Source organism: Rhea americana, unplaced genomic scaffold (assembly GCF_003343005.1).
Source record: "Rhea americana isolate MKP2758 unplaced genomic scaffold, rheAme1 scaffold_8, whole genome shotgun sequence".
Taxonomy (NCBI): Eukaryota; Metazoa; Chordata; class Aves; order Rheiformes; family Rheidae; genus Rhea; species Rhea americana.
This window is the reverse complement of record NW_028186978.1, coordinates 881,708-900,799: the sequence shown is the minus strand read 5'-3', so window position 1 is coordinate 900,799 and position 19,092 is coordinate 881,708. Positions and strand designations below refer to the sequence as shown.

Sequence of the window (19,092 nt, the reverse complement as noted above, 5' to 3'; positions counted from 1 at the left end):
ATCCACCGCTCACAAAACACATCATAGACAGCAAATTCTAACGCAACGCGGACTTGTGAAACAAAGAAGAAAGAGCAAGATGTACTGCGTGTTAACAAATGTACAAAAATGATCCCAAGCAGATTCTAAAGTGAGCAAGAAGAAACCACCAGCATTGTACTCCTCTCCAGGACAGACTCAGGATGCTGACAGCTCACTGTACTCACCCTTACAGAAGCCATTGATTTGAGGACCAAGAGGGGCAGTGGGAAAATGAGTATAGTATGAAAGAAAGGGGTAGATGCTAAAAAGTTTGTGAATATAATATAATATTTTTCACTGTGTGCATTTGCTAAACCTATCAATTTTAATGTAATTAAAATTTCACAATTATGTTACAATAAAATTTTATATCTTAATCATTATATCCATATTGTTTTTCCTGTGATCTACTCTTTTCCAACCAAACAGCAGTAACTGGAAATTACACAGTAATATGGGTCAATTTAAGGAAATCTGCAGAGGAAGGACTGATGTACTCATAAGGTGCCTGATTCAATTCTTTTTAAGTCCAGAAGCCATAAAAATTTAATTTTTTAGGGCTTCTGTCCTGCAAAATCCAGACATATTTTTGTTTTAAATCAAATTGGACCAAGGATTAGGAAGAAAATCTCCCTATAAAGATTAGACAGATATGGAATAATATTAAAAATGATCTGATAAATGATTTATGGAGTCTAATTTCATGATACATCTGCTGCTTAACTAAACAAAACCGTATTACATTGCAACAAGATGACAACCCAATCTGATAATTTCCCTGGTGTTATTCCCCTCAAATGACTTTATCTTTCTTGTAATATGTATGGGCTTTTAGAACAAAAGCAAATTAATGCAGGTTGAAGCCATGGCAATCCCTCCTCCCCAAAGAGAAGGATAAAAACAAAGACTTTGGAGGTATCACGGGAAGCTACATGGAAAGAGAAAAATATTCCTAAGGTAACTCTGTGYTCTTTTTAAGGCGCCACCATCAGAAGCTCAGAAATGCAGAGTGAGAAAAGCTCCCCTCCCTTCCAGTCAATCAGTTTTCTCCCAAAACTAAGAGCAAATCTAGGGGAGAAGTGGAAAGTATTTCATATTCTTGCTTTTGAATGAAGAATGGAGAGGGACTTTCAAATACCATTTAGAGAGAGGGCAATCCAAGACACCTTTTGCAGGCCATGGAATTGGCATATAGAACCAACCCTAGGAAAGATCATTGTGTCTGCAAGAATTTTCAGTTGAAGTAATTTTGTGTTTTGACTCTTAAGGCTACTACAGCAGTAGCTGGACCAGGCAAATTTAATGTGCATCTGAGAAAGAGAACAGCTCAAGGCMTATGTCTGCTACAAAATTCAGTTTCTTTCACACACATAAACACTCGGCTACTGTTTGTTCCATAATACAGAAACAAAATAACACCTATTTCATTTAATTAAGTGTGTAACTGTATCTACTTGGAGATCTGCACATCACTGATAAGCTGCTGTGAAGCTAAATCATAGGGACATATTCTGTAGGACATAAGACAGGTGAACTCTTCCTTCATCAAGAACAGTCGTCTCCTGCATATCACAAAATAATATCATATAATTACAGCCATGAACCCAACAAATTTCATACTCAACAGAGCAAATTCAGAAGTTTGGAGTTTTTTGGCCACTCCTGCTGCTATTGGAAGGCTGTTCCGGTACCTCCTTTCTTTAGTACCRTAAGGCAGGTCTATTTGGATGGATGCAATTGTGTTTGCTCTGCCCATGCTTCAAGCCAGCTGCATGCAACTCCAGTCCAGAAGCCACATAATGACATTAGACCACAGGGAATATATGCACTCAAGCCCAGGGCTGTGCTAACATAGCTACCATCTTTCAGAGGTAGAACATGTTACATCAGTCTGGAGGGTGCGTTGAGTTGAAAGTACAGGTTCCTATGTTAATTCCTATAGAAGACCTCATTAGTGAGCTTTAGCTTACTAAGGTTAAATGTTCCACATTTCATGATTTTCTCCTAAATATGGTTACCTTGAACACTTCAAAATGATCCACTCTGCATTCAAGCTTTGTGGTTCTTTCCAAATAAAATGAATTTCACGGCTGTGTATTTAGCAAGGAATGATGCTTGTCCTTGATCAGTTTTAAGATGCTGGCATTATCCTGCCTATGCATACAAGTCAGATATTTTAAGTGTTCCTTCACTTAGAAGTATTACCCCATTTTAAACAAAAAAAACACTAGGTCCAAGTTACTAAAAATGAATTGATATGACAGAAGAGAACTGTCATATAAGGTCAATATTTCTCAGTGAAATATTTCTTAAAGTTGTTAAATATGCTATTATACAAAAACTTGTACTTTAATATATTTGAATAACAGTGGAATGAATATAAAAAATGTTAACATAAACAGCTACTATGTAAGAGCAAATTTAAAGAAAAGAACAGTAAAACGAATTTAATGGTAAACATACAACATGCTTGAGAATGTAACAGTGTCTACTTTGTGTGCTTAGTGGATAAATCTAGTAAAACAATAATCACGCGCATTTTTTGAAAGTAAAGCTTTTTTCATTCAGGAAAGAATTACAAAGAAAGTATTTTACATTTCAAATTTCCAGGTCCAGGTTCAGATTAACTGTGCTACCAATGCAGAGCTACCAAAACTGGCTCTGCAGGGAGCCAATTTGAGTCAGACAACTGCCTCAGACTCTAGGACCTGTTCCTTGTATAAATATCTGTAGGCTGTGATCATATCATACTCGACGTTTTTGATTATTAACATAAAAAGTCTCTTCGAGTTTCTTAATGTATGTTGTCCTAGTCCTTTAATCATTCCTGCATCTTTTCTTTGACTCTTCCCAAATTTTCAATATTATTCTTTAATTCAGGTCTTCCCTGATATTCCTGTTTCGTACTTCCACAGATTAATAATAGCAATTCTGGCTGCTTTCTCAGTAGGTATCTCTATGTTGAGTTAGCTATCCATTATAAAGCCACACCGTTTCCAGTTTGCTATTTTCCAGGTTGCTGTGCACCAACACGTAAAAATGCCCTGCATCCTCTCCATGGCTTTAAATACAGCTATAACAAAAGTATATAAAAAGAAGTTTATCTAAATTACCAAGCAGCTGAGTTACTCTTTRTATTTTTTCAGCATCCTTTGTTGGTATCCTAGCATTTGACCAGTCAAAACTAGTTGTCCGAAGAGCGATAGAGTAATCACTTCAATGGATACAAGATATMTGCCCATATTTTAGTATTTATTTTTAAAAATTTACTAGTCATTTTTTAGCAATCCTCCTAATTACTCCGAGAACGAAAAATATTTCTTCATTATCACATAGGATGTGATTCCTATCAAATAGATTCTTCCCAACAAGAACAGAAATATATAATAAGCATTTCTGCTTTTTCTAGATTAAATTTAAACATTCAATCAATTGTACCTGAAGTGCTCCGGTGCTATCATAAGACACTTAGGGTAACTAGAAGTCCTTCTGGTCTTTCCAGATTTGCTCTTTTTGTGTTTTGTCTTTCCAGAAATGATCCCTAATTTTTCTCCATGTTCCTTAATTCTTATTTTATTATCTTTCACAGTCCTCAGGAGAAGCTTCTTTTTTGATCACAAGATTGTGACATTTAATAAAATGAATGTTCTTATTCTCACTGTTCTGTTCAAATCCCCTCTCCACTTTGATTCGCTAATGTTTGGTTTTTGAGCTTTTGGAAATTTCCCGCTTTCAAAGCACTATATACTACTGTTCCTTTCACAGGCCATATAAATATACACGTAGTACATATATGCACATATAGCAGACACCAGCTAATTACTCATCTTGAGTTTTCTTTAAAACTTTGGTCTGACAGTGTTCAAGATCATTTGTTACAGAAACACACACCGAAGCCTCACGCTCCAACAGTGAATCAGTCCCTTGTTGACGCTGAAGTTAAACAGCAGCATTTCTTAGCTACGAAATATTATACAGTGAGAGCAATGCTGATGCCTAGTGGTCAGGAATAAAATAGTCAGAGGAAGCCAAAAATGTGTTGTAAAGAAAAAAGTCGAGGGAATGTGAGAGTGCTGAAAGTAAAGAGGTGCTGCCAGGAGTGTGAATAATTATGTTTCTGTGGTGATTGTCCCAGCTGGACAACATTTGAGGGAAATAGACTAAACTGAACAGTTATTTCAGCTTAACTTAAACCAATAGATTTACTTCAAAAATTAATGTAGCTTTGTGAGATTTCATACTTAATTCCTATTTTTTTCATATTAAAAAAGGAAACCTCATAAAAATTTAGAGTTAGGGTGGAAAGAAGATGGATATTGTGATGTGCTTGGGATATAAATGARACAAATGCTTAATTTATGGCAACCTTTTCTCATGTGTAATAGTAAGTGAGGGTCACATTTTAGTCAAGAGAAAATTAAGCTTCAGGAGGCAGCAACACTCAGATATAGATATACAGGAAAATCTTTGTAGCCTTTTTACTTTGTAGGGTGGGAGGGAGCTGACAAGCCAAAACCACATAGAATGCTGCCAGATGCCAGTATTTTTGTGGGATATTGATAAGCCTCTAAGTGTTAGAATCTTTCCTTCTTTTATGTGTGTGCTSAAAAACAATAGGAAAAAGAATCACCCACAAAATGTCCATGAAAAGTGGACATAGAAACAAAGAAAGTTGGACCATGTAGCAATAGGAGTTGATAAAAGGTCGAAGAGGATTATTATGAAATGAAAATGTCTCTCCTCAGGAGAAAAATCGGTGGGAGGCCAATGTCTTGGAAAATCAGTGGCATACAGTGGCAAAGATAAGCCTCAAAGCAAGAAAAAATTTGGGGGAATCAGAAGAATGACACAAGAATGATGAATTTCCGCTGGAAAAGAAGCAGATTTTGCGAAGTCAGTTTTAAGAACATTCAGGTCTAAGACTGACACCCCACACTTTTTTGAAACAAAAAAATGATCCATGAACTTACAAGTTTGTAGTCTTCTTATTGCCAAGAGACCACAAAATATTCCAGCTCTTACTATTCAGCTATGAGATCTTTATTTAAAAAATGAAATGGTGGACAATTCAACATATTGAACCTTTCTACAACCTGGCTTTTAATGGGATATATAAAGTTACCTAGGTCTGATTTTTCAAAGTGCAGGTGTGTTAAATCATTGTGTATTTGAAGCATAAGGACATGAATGAATGTGTGCGACTGAAAATTTGGAAGGGCGWACAGTATACAATATCCCTCAGCCAATTTTCTTGATTCTTTTTTAAAGGAAAATGACAGTGTTTTCAACCAGGTACTATTCAAAGTTTGTTATAAAGCCATAAACAAGGTTGTCCACAGACCACTTTCCCTGGGAATGCAGCTTCGTTCCCTCTCCAGCATTGCAGTTGCCAAAGCCTGAGTGGCAGCTGCTTTCCAAAGGCACCCTTGGGTAGCCTAACACAGCATCTAGATTAATCAGAGAATGAAGTCTTACCCAGGTGCAAGGCTCTGGATAGCTAAAATCAGGAAGAGTGTTTCAACTCAAAGTTCTTCAAAAACAAGAGCAAAATAATTCCAAAATAAGGAAGTTTGGAGTGCTAGGAAGTACAATCTGAAGCTCAGATCAGATATGTATCCTAATCTACATTAGAGGTGACTTCTACGTGCAACTCGGGAAATAGGTTATATTTACAGCATTTGGACTATCAGTGAATGGTTCCTTTCCAATAGTAATCTGGAGAGCATTCTTTCATCTGCATCAGACTATGAAACCAAAAGCTTTTCTTTTTTCATTCAAGCGCTTATTAGAGTATTGTAGTATATCCCACATTGGTCACTATGTTGAATCTATCAAGGGCTAAGGCAAGTGCAAAATGCAGCCTTTATACCAAGATCATACTACACAGGACTTCCTTCAGAACAGCATTGATTTCTGCCATGGGTATAGTATTTGTACTTAAATATAACATGATCAGGATTTACGAAGCACAAATTATCATACTTAAGTGGCTAAGACCAGATGAGAAATTTATGCCGATACGTATGAACCACAATTTTTGGAAAGAAACTGTCTTCTAGTAAAGTACCAGTATATTACTATAGCTGTTAGACATGAGATGTAATCTTCAATAAAGATTTTTATGTCCTTATATGTGTAAGTATCTTTAAAATACATGTTTTGATAGCATTGTCAGGCAAGAACCAGAGAAAACTGAAGAAAGMTGTTTCCTTATAAAATACTGTACCAGCTCTAAGGAAGAAAAGTTCTTATGTCACTTCAGCAATGATTTYGGTCGCTGCTCCAATTATATGTCCATTTTCTTATGAGTAATGCTTTCACGAGAACCTCGCAAAATGAAACAACGTGGGCTTTTTTTCCCTCTCTCCGCCTGGGCATCGGTCCATTAGGTATCGCGCAACACCATCTGCTGGAAATTTTTCTAATTACAACACCCAGTTATGTGCTGAAACCACGGGGCTACAAGATGAAGCTAGAGCAGAACTTGCTGAGGTCTGTGTGAGATCAAGCGTTCTCATGGGCTCTAATCTGGGAACTAATGAGCTCCCAACATGTCTCCTGGACAGACACCTGACTTCTTGACCTCAATTTACATATTTTGGATTCATTAAGTAAAGGTGAATTTTTATTCAGTTTCAGTGTTATTTCAAAATAATTAAGTTGTCTTAAAATAATAGCATTTTCCCACAAAGTGGTATAAACATGCAGAGTAATAGTTAAATGTTTATTACTATTACTAACAGAAAATAGGACTATCTCTTTTTACAGTTTACAAGATACATAGCATGTCAAACTTAGCCGCATAGGCAAAGTAAATAAAAAAAGGACCAGAGAAATTCTCAGCAAATCATGCATATGTTCTGAAATACATAAGCATAATCCCAGTCCTGGGACTTTTTTCACCATTTACTCTGTACGAGACAGATTGCAGTTTTCATCTACCACAGAAAATCCTTTTTGTAAACTCATGACCAGATGTCATAATCTGCCTAACTAAAATTGCAACTTCGTGGAAAGAAACCACTCAGCTRTTGGGAACTCCACAACATATTTAGACACTGAAAAGAGCCTGCCCTGCTAAATATTGTTTTGCTACTTCCAAAGGTATATAATATTCAGTGTTCACCAAATCTCTTTACAATTATTTTTATTTTTCAACAATATTAAAGAGAATAAATCTTATGGGTCCTAAAAGGGAATAGGACTAGAGACTTGGCAACATATTAGAAAAGAAATTAGAACTAGTAAACATCAAAATGTATTATCCACTTATTTTATGAGGAGGGACTAAAAGTGTCAGGATTCTGCTATTTGGAGAAAAGACTGAACTACAGAAATAGACTGGGAAGACTTCCCGTAGGGGGCTTGACTGTTCACTAGAATTTTACTTTAAGATAAATAAGCCAGAAATTGTTCCATCTGCCTTTGCTGCTGCTCCTTCATCTAAACTGACCTCTTCTTTTGCTGGCAAAAGCAACTGTGAGGCCAAATAACAAGCCAGTCCAGACAGCTCATCTCTTCTTGCTGCTGTTGGATTAGTTTCAACTTGAATTAAGTCCCCAGCCCAGCTTTCCATGCAGCTACACAAACTCTTGTGCTGGCACAAAGATTATAAGTGCCAAGGGTTAAGGGACCTACAACAGCTTCTATCAACAGCAACAACAGCTTATGCTGATTTAAAGGGTTTGCATAGCCATGCCCCTACATGTCACATTTTATTATGTTCTTCACTGGGCTCATCCATCATGAATAATGTCCTTACTTTGTTGCAGTGCTTCCTTTTTGTACTATGAAAAGCGTTAAACATAGATCTCATGAGCATCGCTGTTACTGGTTGGCCCAGAATACAGAGGCCAAATATACATAAATATGTATAAACATAGGTGAATAGGATGGATGACAGATTTGTGAAGGACTCTATGCCTGAATTTTCCCCAGCTTTCTACCAGCTTACAAGAAGCTTCCACACGTAGTGTCAGTAACACCATGCACCGCCAAATGGCACTCAGCTCAGCAACTACAATCCACATCTTTGGCAGTTTCTGCACTCCAGTGATGAAGCGCCACAGCCCAGRAAGGCTAAATCATGTAATCTAGTCTGGAAAAATCCAGTTACTATCCAGATGTTAAATGACTGCTCAGTAAGTTCCTGCCAAGTTCACAGTTCTACATTTTGAGAGAAAGCAAAATGTTATAGTATTTCTTTGTGTTTCTCAGAAATTCTCTATAATCTGTCTTGTCATTTATATTTTTAAAAGTCATTACGAAAAGTGAGGTTGCTCTCTACAGTGTTTAGTTAAGGCTACATGCTACAACAGGCCAAAACTGTAAGTTAATTGAAAGGATCCTCTGGAGATTAAAAACAAATAGATGGGTCCTTTAGACCACGGCAATGAAACCGGTTCTGGCAGAAAAAATCACCACGAACTGAGCAGAGCCTCCAGCTACTGAAATTCAGTACAGTCTTTTTCGTCTGGGATAGTGGCGGAGGAAAGCTGATTGTTTGTCTCAGCAGAGGTAAGATCATACTACCAGGGTGATAACAGGGAAGTTAATGAAAACGTCCTAACACCAAAATAAAATAAYATGCAAAATCAAAAATTTGCTCTCCCTTATTCCTTGCATTGTGGAGTCAGGACAACTAATTCCCTACACATGTATAATAAATAATACTGGTAACACACTAGACAATATAAGAAATTTGGAAAGGACAACATGGATCAGTAACAATAGCAACTCAGCAGTAGGCATCTCTGTGTCCCTCCCAGTCTCCCTCATCACTTACACTATAGAAGCTATTCCAAAAAAGAAACTATATAACTTCTATTTCAAAATTTTACTTCTCATATAAATTGTCCATTTTTTATGATATTTTATCTATCAAAAATATTATCTGACCTAATCTTTTGTCTTTAAAAAGATTAACATTATATAAACAAAGATCATTCATAAATTGTCAAAAATGCTTGAYGTATTTCAGGCTTCTTAAGATTCAGGAAAAGATTTTAGAAAAGAATTATAATAGAAAAATTCTAAAAATAGGTTTTAACACATCGTATTTCTAAAAATAATCCTGATAATATATCYTCTTCCCTCAGCCCAAGTTGACTGAGTTGCTGTAAAAAGTCCCTATCACAATGGATTTCTAAGTATACATTAATAATGTGCATAAATCTAAAAGCAAAACTAAATGGCAAATGTGGTAATRGAACATTAAGCATTACAGATTCACATCATTTATGCTCCTCAGCAACCACGTTTCTCTCTGAGGCTGCCAAAAGAAGCCCCAAAACATATTTTGAACTGAAAGGAAGTCTGAAAGGAGGTCAGTCATGTCATAAGAAGACATCAGATTCAGGAGAAAAATAGAAATTTCCAGGAAATAATTCTTGACTAATATTCTGAATCATCTCACATCTTTAGCATTTCCATAACTCTCTTRAATTTATAATATAGATAAGGAGACCCTAAGTTAGAACATAAAAGTAACCCCAAAATTTGCTAGAACAGTTCCGTAGGTGAAAGGAGATACTTGGAAATCAGAGAGCAGCAACTACCTGTAAGAGCTAAACGTCAGAGCAAGCTGTCAGGCCAAGGAACATGCCCAGCAAATATCTTACCTCAGTTTCATTATTTCAGTTCTTGTTGCTGATCTGGCTTTAGAGATCACTGCATCAGAGTCGCATCAAAWTTTGAAGTCTTCCCAACTGGGAAAAGGTGGTCTGGGACCAGAATCCAAGTCACCAATGACACCTATGCAAACCAGAGAAGTCCATAGAGATACAGAATAAAAAACTGAAGAGAGAAAAAAATTTAAAAAGCATAAAATGAAATATATTAGCAAATGGAAAGAATAAAATTACTTACCCTAGAGTAGACATTGTTTTTTTTTTTTTGAGATGCAATGCTTTTTCCACCCAGATTTGGAGTTCATGTACTTTTTGTAGGTGCTCAGTAACCCATGCTCTTCAATAACCAAATTTACCTTTTATCTCTGGCTAATTATACCATGCTTTTTGATGTGCCAGGGACAGGAAGAGTGGGAGATCATAAGAGTGGAAGATCATAAGTCCTGCTCTTCTTCTTATTTTTATAAAATTATTATGAATATAAGAAGTATTGATAAGCATAATATAACATTTAGGTACTTTTACAAATCCCTGTAAATTGTTTTCCCTGTTATACTTCTCTTTCATGCTTTCAGTATTGCTATTCTCATTTAACTGACGCAGGTTACATTACTTTACCTTTTATATCCATCTTCCAATCAGACACAGTTCTCATAAAACCAATACTGCTGTTTATGCCACAAGTGAATTTATCCACAGCATCTCTATGGAAGGGATGTGGTTAAATTAGAGAAAAATCTGGCTTGCTATACAAGAATATTCAGCACCACACACTTGCCATTATGACCTGATGCAAACCTCAGGAGTCAACTGAAAGACTCCAGTTAAGATGAGCAGGTTTTAGATCTAATTGTTCATGCATGAGAAAAATAAGYTAAATAAAATGCAGAGAAATTGAACAAAGACAGATAGATCATCTTATCTGTAACACCTAGCAGTTAAAAAGCAGGTAAAGAAAACTTCACCTTAGAAAGTTGCATGTTGGGCATTTTTTATCATATATCAAATGTGCAAGATTATGATTGAAATCCTGCAAGAAGAGAAATAAAGCCAGACCTCTGGATRAAAGTGCAGAGTTAGAAGCAAAACATCAGTAAATCTATTTGATAAGGGAAAAACTGCTGTCAAGTTTCTGGGTTGTCTTAATTGGTTTAAATGTTAGTTGTTCAAAGACCTTAATATTGTAAAACCATAAGGTCAGTTCTTTGGCAGTATATACCTGAAGATGTAAGCMGTTACTTAGCAGAATTTTCTAAATTCATATTTAAACCCCAAGCACTTACAAACCTTACCCCTACGTGCTGGCTTAGCTGATAAATTCTGAAATTACAGTTTTKGTAGGGTTTAGCAGGGCCTAAGCATTTGAAAGGATAAGGTTCAAAAAGCCAAAGCTGACAAAATAGTAAACTTATATTGCATACCAGATTTCCAGTTTTGATTATGTTGAAGATTTTTTTATTGAAGATAAGTGGCACTTAGTGGCACTGTGGAAGTATTGAAACAAAGAATAAGGTTTGGCAACTGTGTACAAAATAACACAAGAATGTGGAATAAAGATATTAGGTCAATATTTTTGCTCAAGTGACTCCAAGTAAAACCTATAGTGTTGCTAATAAATCTTACTGGTAAATTCCATCCTTATAAGCAACAGAGCCTCGGAGCAGGGAACATGTCTATAACTATCCATAACTATATTTTCAGGTATTCTGAAGACTCACTTATACTATATTGTATGGGTTTACACAAAATAATATAATCAAGATACTATAAACCTTAAACAAAATAAAGCTGGTATTAATTTTTAAAATCCATGGTACATAGGCAATTGGTCCCTTCTATGCATGGAATCCTACAGGAAGTTACCACTCTTAAATATGCTCTAATAGAAATGCATATGTGCACAAGAACATAAGAGCAGCAGTACTGAGTCAAACAAAAGGTTTGTCTAGCCCAATATTTCATTTCCAGCTGTGGCCAAAGCCTAGGCCTAGAAAACAGTATGAAAACAGAGCAAGTATGTATGACCTAACTTCTGAATACTCTCTTGGCCTCCAACCATTTCCAGCAGTGACATATCTTGAGCCAGGGTAGTTTCGGTGTGTTTGGTAACCTTCAGTGGATTTCTCTTCCATAAACTCAATTCATTTTCTCTACTTTCAGCATCAAGAGTGTCCTATGAACCAGAGTTATCTGGTATCATAGACTGGGTGAAAAATTAACTGCTTTGGTGTTTTCTGAACCTGCCATGTTCTGGTTTCTCTTGGTGCCCCCTGGTCTTTCTGCTGGCAGCAGCAATGAGCAGTCAGTCCCTATCCACATGTCACTCGAGGCTCTTTCCTACCCCTCCATAGTAGCCTCTTACCCAAGACACCTTGGTTCATGTAATCCTTGCTGACCACCCTCTCCGACCCTTTTCCAGTTCAAGTGGAAACGATGTACTTTGCTTTTCTCTCTATTGCTTTCCTAGTAATTCCTAAGAGTAGTTAATTAAGTAACTAATTTGGGATTTTTGTGGACTGCTACTGATAACAGAGCTAACATTTTCATGGAAATGCCCATAAAGACTTTAAGAATTTGCTCCACGGAAATAATAACCTCAGAAGCCATCAACTCACATCTGAAGTTAAGATTACATTTTTCTCCATCTTTCATTTACACCTATGCTAAGTTTCATCTCTTACTCAGTCTCCTGAAATTCTGCTTTTTTCTTGCAGGTTATTGCCCTGAATCACTCAATGTCAACAGCAGACTTCTGCACCTCAGTAGCCATCCTGCTTTCCCAGTCACTTATAAGTAAGTTGAACAGTGGGTTCAAGCACAAATTCACTGGGACTTTACTGGTGACTTCTAAAGCACTAGGAGAACAGAACATTTATTCCTTCTCACTGCTTCCTTCTTGTGAACTAATTATGTACCCATGAAACCTTCCTTCTTATCTCAGGGCTGCTTAGCATCCTTAGMTGCTCTTGGTAAGCTGATATGTCAAAAGTCTTTGGAAAGCCAAAGTTGGTTCAACTGGATCACATTTATCTATGTGTCTACCCACCCCTTTAAAGAACTTCAAGAATCTGTGAGGCAGGATTTACCTTCACCAAAGCCACACTGACTCTTTTCCAGGATACCATATTTACTCCTTTGAATCTACCAGTTTTCACTATAGTTTTTTCAAAAAATATATCATTAGAATTTATACATATTCTACATGTACACATAAACTTCTGTATATGTCCAGCTGCATTTTGTACTATGAGTTAACTTAGACTGTAAGTTCATCAGGTCAGTGTTTGTCTCTATATAATGGTCAGTCCTTAACAAGCACTAAATACAAATAATAATATAGCATAAATAATCAGTGCCTATGTCTTCTAAGCTAATTTTGTTTTAACTTCTAGTGGAATTAAAAACATCCAGAAAGACTCAAAATTCTTCTGATGCCATAGGAAATAATATACAGTACATCACTGTTACAAAAGAGATTAAAATTGTGTAAGGCCAATATCCCCGCTGGAATGAGAAGTACTGAGAATAGGAAGGAATCTGTGCTGCACTAGTCCACTCCACAGACTGAGCTCCTTATGTTCAAACCTACCAYAGAATCACAGAATAGCTGGGGTTGCAAGGGACCTCTGGAGATCATCYCATCCAACTCCCTGCTCAAGCAGAGCAGCTARAGCAAGTTGCCCAGGATGATGTCCAGTCAAGTTTTGAATACCTACATGATATTTTTTATTATCCATTATTAATATAATATAATATAAAATTATATTATAATTTATATACATACACATGCACACACACATATATAAATATTATATACTGYATTGTCTAGATCTACCTGTGGGTACAAAGTGGGAGCACTTCTTGGTGTGTTGTCACATGCAATCCACGTAACACAATCGAGACCAAGCACTGGCTAGCCACCACTCACAGCCTAGCTGTATCCAGAAAGGATTTATAAGAAATCAACAATCTTCACAAGGTAGAACCATAAYTATTCTATTTTATAAAAGGTGAAAGAGACAAAGAGTATTTAAAGGCTTGTTAAAGATGACAGTATAATGCCAGAATTAGAATTTGTGAGTTTCTGAATGTCCAGTCCCTTTTCAGTCTATGCTGCTGATTTTTTTGCCKCATTTCAATCATGATCTCTACTCACTATATTCTTTTACCTTTAGCATAAAGTTACATTGATCATACACAATAAAATATATATGTAACTACATTTCCTTTCCATCATCTATAAAAAGACACTTGTTGAGACAGATGGTTTACACACACAACTCAAGTTTTTTTTGCAAAGAAGCTGTAATCAAAATAGAAGAATCATTTCGAATCTAGCTGTTGAAAGTGTGTGTGTGGTCATTTACTTCAAAATTGAAAGAGGACCTATTTCAGACAGGAGTGTTTAAAGAGGAGTTTGCACTGATGTGAATAAAATAATAAATTAAAACACATTTTGATTTCAACTTGTGTCAGGAATTCCTCAACTCAAAGTTTATCTCTGATATCCAAGTCATCGCACCTTTCATTGCCTGTTTGTTCCATCTAATGGATGRAATACCCAGCTACCTGCCTAAAAAGGTGCTGGGAAAAAGAAGTGAAACCTGTACTGAAGACCCAAAGTGCTATGAAGYACAAAATACTGTCGTTGAAAATATTTAGGGTAATATGTCAGTGAATGAAACCATAAATGTGTATCATGTTCACTTCTGAAGTTCTAAAACAACTTCACAAGTTTTSAAAATCCTCTCAAATCCTTCACACTTAATTTCCTTCTCCATTTATAAACTTACTCCTTCAAAGAAAACCTACGCTAGAGGTGCAAGCACTGTACAGAGTAATTAAAGGACAAAGCCTAAAAAACTAAGCTTTGWTTTAAAGACCAAGTTGAAACTCCATATTTACCTCTGCCAGTGGTAGTCGGTGTGCCAGGCAGCAGGGCATGCCTTTAGTAAGTCAGAATCTTTACTTTAAAAATGTGCCATCAGGTCTATTAGGGAAAGCATCAATAATTAAAGTTAATGCCTGGAAACTGGCAAAAGCTACGGGCATGATGACTCAAGCTCTTAGAGATCCATTCATTACATTCAGCTACAAAAGCTAGAAGTTATAAAAAATGCATGAATAAATTCTTTAAGTATTAACACACTACTTCTTTAAATGTTTGTTCTGACCCAGGTGGCGCTGCTCTGAGTCCTTCTATGCAGCTTCTTTTCACTTAAATGACCTTAGACTATTGCAGCTGTCTCTTAGGATTAAACAAATTACTCTCTTAAAAATATATTATTGAAGGTTCCTACTTTGTAAGAGGGAAAATGCTCTCTGGCATCCTCTTTTCAAACTCAATATGGAATGCAAGATTTCATAGCAAAGATTATAACCTTAAATTYAAGTATTTTGAGCTACATGGTCCACTTGCTCAATTCACTGACAGGCAGAGCAAGATGTACAAGTAGCCTATGAGCTGCAGAAGAGAGTGGATAAACCTCAACAGAGGCAAAGCTGGTAGACACAGTGCATGGAGATGCTGTGAGGAGATGCATGGAGATGAGTTGTAGCACCCAACTATCTTCCACATTAAATCAACAGCAGTAAGAAATAAAACCAGCTTTCTGGAGATTTGGACATTTCTCATTTGTTAGAGTGAAAATTCTTGGCCTATGATTTKGGGGTTTGATTTTCTAGATTGTATTCACTTCCTGTTTTGTTTAAGTTTGTTCATTTAGGGTGATTTCTTTGAAGGTTCCTTGCTGTTAGGTTATTTTTGCTGGGGGCTTCCTCCCTCCCCCAGTAGGGTTTGGCTAGAGTTTATAAACAGAGGATTCACGGATTATCAGGAACAACTCTATTGCCTTCTGCACTTGAACTCTTCTATCCAGAGCAAGGGGAGTCAATAGCATTTTGGAGATGGGGAAGAGCCAGATGTTTCAGAGAAAGAGAGCTTACACCTTGCTATTTCTGACTCTGCAGACAAATATACAWAAACTGCAAGCTACAAGGGTTCTGCAGCTATGAATCAGACATACCCCCAGCTTCCAGCCCATGTTTTAAAYAGAAAATGAGTGCAAGACTTTCTCAAAAATATAACCTTCAAAACAAAAGCCAGAATACCTAGCATCTGACATAATTACAGCTATCCTAAATTACTCAATCAAAGTCAGAAAAAGAACTCTAGATATTAAAGGAAATAAATGTGTTGGACTAGAAGGTATATAATAAAAAWTTCACTTTTGAAAATCATGACTGTGTTTAAATACTTCCACCAAGTTTCAAAAGGACCCAGTTCTTCAGCTTGTATATTGTTGCTGTTGTCCTACATTTTACAGACCATCTTAAGTGCACTTCCCTCTAGGTATTATCCCACCAGCTAAACGTTACATGATCTTTTTGTTACCCTTTATTACATCTGTGAATCAATCACTGTGAGTATATTGCAATTAATATGATCTTATTCAAATATACATACAATGGGGTGGATTTTCAAAATCTCATTTAAATTCTCTCTGCAGAATYAAACAGTTGAAACTTGTGATACTTAGAGAAAAGCTTGCCAGCTCTGTAAGCACTGAACTCTCAATTCCCGTTGAAATTAATGATGGTTGAAAAGTGCTGAGCACATTCCTTCCTCATAGAGTCGGGCTCAGAACAAAGCATGGGGGGAATTACTTTTCCATAAAACAAGCAGCTAAGAATATAACCTAAAGGGTTTCCTACAATGATTTAACAATTCACTTCTGGTAACAACAGCACTCTTACATCAGAGTTAATTTTGACAAAAGTAAATGCAATAATWTACCATCTAACTCAAAGCCACTTGATGAAAGCATGTTACCGCAATACTTTCAGCAAGTGGGAAATGGCTTAAAGTGTGGTTACAGTCAGAACAACGGTTTTGATAAAATGACATCTTCTTATTCCACAATACTGATCTTGTATAYTGATGCTCACTGTTATATCACGTCTGTTTATCTTATTAGTAAAAACACAAAGGCACCAGGGAGGGAATTCCATGTTTTGACTATTTTTAGCTTTACGGAATGAACTCAGTATCAGAAAAATAAAAAATTTCTTTTTCTAAGTCAATTTATTCATATTTTAAAGTAAATTCCAATTACATTTTTTTTTATTGCAAGCTGTGTGTGTCCRTAAGATACATAGATAGGTATTTATCCTAATCATACCTGATAAAGTTTACCTGGGACCAGTTACAGCAAAAAAAATTTTTAAGTAATTTTTTATGTAGATTTAATGAGAAATTTCMGGACTGACAGCAAAAAATAATATATTTTGATTCAGAAACTAAAGCTAAATGCTRATATTTTTTATTAGCACCATGTACTGTCCTGCTCCAAAATTTAACAGTAAAGTCAGTAAATAAGTACTGTTCAATGTATGTAAAGGTCAGCCTTGCCCAGAAATGCCTTTATAACTGAGGCAAATTCCGTATTTGTAATATCTCTTCAAAACATAATAACTTTTYAAGTCAGCATGATAGACCTTTATTTTAATGAGTCATACAGATCTAAGAAGATCTAAGAAAATTTTTGATTAAATTATTTTTAGATCATATTATACCTGCATGTCCTGAAGAATTCACATCAGCCATCTGTAAAGTGATGATTAATAAGCTGTTCTAACATTTACTGCAGTAACTGTCAATTCAATCTACTTACAGTATTAGATTAAGTATATCTTATTACATTACCTAATTAAGTATATCTTATAACATTTAATAGTAATAAAAATGGCAAGCCAATAAAAGCTACAGAAGATTTAGCCCTATATACAAAAAGACAGACACTGTCTGACTTTTATATGAACAGTTTTTACARCAGAATCCAGACCCCCAGGTTAGGCATAGAATTGCTTTCTAGAACTTTTGGGGTGAAAATAGGATTACAAAGTATCAGCACCTATGTGGGAAACCATCCAAASTAGCCAAGGAGAAATGCTAAGACAACTGTGTGCTATAAAACCTTTTCTCCTAGGAACTGAGATGCTTCCTTCTCTATCATGGTTCCCTTTTTGGGAGTGAAGCTTCAAAGCCCTTTCTCTCCATCTAYAGATGCAGAGGAATAATTCAGTCCTTCCCTCACAGTACAACTGTAGGCAGAAACAGCGGCACTGTGGTTATTCAGTCACTTCCATTTTGGGTAATTGGGGCAATTACCACTGGGTAATTGCCTACCCAGAAATTACCCTTAGGCAATTCAGCTCTTCATCTTCCCAGAAGAAGAAATGCCACGGACAGCATGTTACATGCAATTTCAGAGAGCACAAGAGAATTTTGTATGTTTTCTATCAAAGATTTTTGTCTTTGTGCATGGAAATGATTCTCCACTTTTGTTGACTTGCTGACCCCTGAATTTTTTTCCAGCTGAGGTGTAGTCCAACTGYACAGAAAACTTCAGCTGACTCCTAGTAGTTTTGTTTTTCTCACTGCGCTTCACAGACCTAGAAAGAGTCACATACCCCAAAGTGGAGCCAGTAAATATAGAACAGTTATACACTGATTCTGCCAAACTGTCAGAATGAGCCTGACTCTCCAGCCTGGCAGTTAGGACATGCTGGTGGGAGGCAGGTTGACTGGCGTTCCAGTCATGAGCAGCCAGAAAAGTCACAGTGAGCACAGGACTGACTGGAACTCAGTTTGTTTCCTTTTCCATATAATCACCCTAACCATAAATAATCACTTATGCTAGGTAAAGTGTAATAGCATAAACGTGGGACACTCTGAGGATCTCATCTCGGCAATTCGCTGTAACTATTTTTGAGTACTTTCATAAGATATAAGAGAGGCTGGTTTAAAATCCCTTTAGAGGATTCTTCCACAACCTGAGTGAGTGCTTTGACCAGGAATGAAAGAGATGCCTTTTTTTTTTTTTTTTTTTTTTTTTTTTTTGGGGGGTGGATGGTCAGATCAAGTTCTGAAGGGGCTTAGGGATCAATGCTTTGGTATCTAGAATCATGAAAGTTATCGTACTTCTGGGTACTGGCCCAGAGGGCAGAAAAATGTGATGCTATCACATTGTGGTCAGTAGCACAGCTGTGACACAAAACTAGTGTCCTGGCCCATCCTGACACTTCTGTCTTACCCATTATTAAAAAATTACAATAAARGGGTCCCAGAATCCCTCCTAGGATCAAGTTCTTGTGCTTCATTATCTTTACAATGAGATTTTAATCTAATCAAAATCTTCTTGCTGCAAATCCTATTTTGTTCATTTTAGCTAGGACATGAAGAACAATTTGATCACCTGCTTCTTCAGAAAAGGCTTGTATACACTCACAGATTTRTTTAGTCTATGGAGGGAAAAACTATGAGAGAGTGAAGCAAATTTTCTCTTCAACAATCAGACTTTCTGATGATAGTGTTATCRGCCCTTTTGATTCCTCTTTCCCATTCCTAAAATGTTGATCTCAAACTAGATGGTGTGCTCCA

The 19,092-nt window shown here is 36.4% G+C and overlaps 1 long non-coding RNA gene across 1 annotated transcript in view; it reads right to left on the bottom strand.

Annotated features, from left to right (window-relative positions):
- LOC146585464 (uncharacterized) overlaps positions 1-19,092 on the bottom strand; it is a 48,034-nt gene that overhangs the window by 3,296 nt on the left and 25,646 nt on the right. The window contains exon 4 of the long non-coding RNA XR_014897982.1: positions 9,642-9,774. This is a non-coding gene — a long non-coding RNA (uncharacterized LOC146585464). The remainder of the gene's footprint in view (positions 1-9,641; positions 9,775-19,092) is intronic.